Source organism: Cajanus cajan, chromosome 11 (assembly GCF_000230855.2).
Source record: "Cajanus cajan strain Asha chromosome 11, NIPB_CcT2T_4, whole genome shotgun sequence".
In the NCBI taxonomy this organism is placed as follows: Eukaryota; Viridiplantae; Streptophyta; class Magnoliopsida; order Fabales; family Fabaceae; genus Cajanus; species Cajanus cajan.
Window position 1 is genome coordinate 13920792 of NC_138527.1, and position 2500 is coordinate 13923291.

A 2500-nucleotide genomic window follows, 5' to 3' on the forward strand; every position below is an offset into this window, starting at 1 on the left:
TTTGCCACGGGAGAACACAACGCAGGCTTAGAAATGCCCACGGAGTGTGAGGGGAAGGCCCCGTGGCTCGCCCAGACCAGCCAAGGTGCGCTGGGTTTCTGCTGAGACACACCCTCCCCCTATAATAGGCTAATATGCAAAAGTGAATTTTGTACAAGTAGATACCTTTTTTCTGAGCAGACATAAGTTCCTTTTTGGGAGCTACAGATCGAATTTTGATCTGATTTTTTGCAGCATTGTTTAGAAAAATCATATCTTCGTGCTCACCAAATTAGAGAATTTTTTGCCAACGGAATATTTTTTAATAATTTTTTTAAGAAACGAAAATACGTAAATCCAGAAAAATAGAAAAACGTATCTAGGCATCGAATTTTGATCTGATTTTTTGCATGCACCCACATACTAATATAACTGACCTGTCCACCAAAAATCTCAGCCATCCTCCAAGGGATTGAATTTTAATGATTTTTTTACCAAAACATGGTAAAATCGGAAAATTCGTAAAAATGGAGGATGAAGGTCTCTCACCCCCAAAACTTCCCAGCATACTTAGGCATGTTAGAAGAGATGTTTGATCCAAGAAGTGCTCAAAAAAAAATTGAATGGTTCATAGTTGGTGCATAGTGGTCGGTCACGGTGGGTCGTGGTGCAAATCTGGTGGGTCGTGACTCAATTTCTGACCAGCCTTGGCTCAATTTCTGGTGGGTCGTGACTCAATTTCTGACCGAGCCAGCCAAATTTTCTGACCGAGGGTGACTCAATTTCTGACCGAGAGTGACTAAAATCATGACCGAGGCTGGCTCAATTTCTGACCGAGAGTGGCTCAATTTCTGACCGAGAGTGACTCAATTTCTGACCGAGAGTGACTCAAAAAATGACCGAGAGTGACTCAAATCATGACCGAGGCTGGCTCAATTTCTGACCGAGAGTGGCTCAATTTCTGACCGAGAGTGACTCAATTTCTGACCGAGAGTGACTCAAAAAATGACCGAGGCTGACTCAAATCATGACCGAGGCTGGCTCAATTTCTGACCGAGAGTGACTCAATTTCTGACCGAGAGTGACTCAAAAAATGACCGAGGCTGGCTCAATTTCTGACCGAGAGTGACTCAAAAAATGACCGAGGCTGGCTCAATTTCTGACCGAGAGTGACTCAAATCATGACCGAGGCTGGCTCAATTTCTGACCGAGAGTGACTCAATTTCTGACCGAGAGTGACTCAAATCATGACCGAGGCTGGCTCAATTTCTGACCGAGAGTCACTCAATTTCTGACCGAGAGTGACTCAATTTCTGACCGAGAGTGGCTCAATTTCTGACCGAGAGTGGCTCAAATCATGACCGAGGCTGGCTCAATTTCTGACCGAGAGTGACTCAAAAAATGACCGAGGCTGGCTCAATTTCTGACCGAGAGTGACTCAATTTCTGACCGAGAGTGACTCAATTTCTGACCGAGAGTGGCTCAATTTCTGACCGAGAGTGACTCAAAAAATGACCGAGGCTGGCTCAATTTCTGACCGAGAGTGACTCAATTTCTGACCGAGAGTGACTCAATTTCTGACCGAGAGTGGCTCAATTTCTGACCGAGAGTGACTCAAATCATGACCGAGGCTGGCTCAATTTCTGACCGAGAGTGACTCAAATCATGACCGAGGCTGGCTCAATTTCTGACCGAGAGTGACTCAATTTCTGACCGAGAGTGACTCAAAAAATGACAGAGGCTGGCTCAATTTCTGACCGAGAGTGACTCAAATCATGACCGAGGCTGGCTCAATTTCTGACCGAGAGTGACTCAAAAAATGACCGAGGCTGGCTCAATTTCTGACCGAGAGTGACTCAATTTCTGACCGAGGCTGGCTCAAAAAATGACCGAGCCTGGTTCAATATCTGACCGAGGGAGACTTGAGCATCATGACCCACGGGTGACTTGAGCACCAATAACCCACCAACAATAAGACTCCAACATGACTTGGAGGCACCATCATGAACCCGCCCCGAATAAACCCACATCACTCGGGTGCCACCAACCCACGGATGACTTGGGCAACATCAACCCACCAAAAATAAGACTCCAACATGACTTGGAGGCACAATCATGAACCCACCACGAATAAACCCACATTATTCGGGCGCCACCAACCCACGGATGACTTGGGCACCATCAACCCACCAAAAATAAGACTCCAACATGACTTGGAGGCACAATCATGAACCCACCACGAATAAACCCACATTACTCGGGCGCCACCAACCCACGGATGACTTGGGCACCATCAACCCACCAAAAATAAGACTCCAACATGACTTGGAGGCACAATAATGAACCCACCACGAATAAACCCACATTACTCGGGCGCCACCAACCCACGGATGACTTGGGCACCATCAACCCACCAAAAATAAGACTCCAACATGACTTGGAGGCACAATCATGAACCCACCACGAATAAACCCACATTACTCGGGCGCCACCAACCCACGGATGACTTGGGCACCATCAA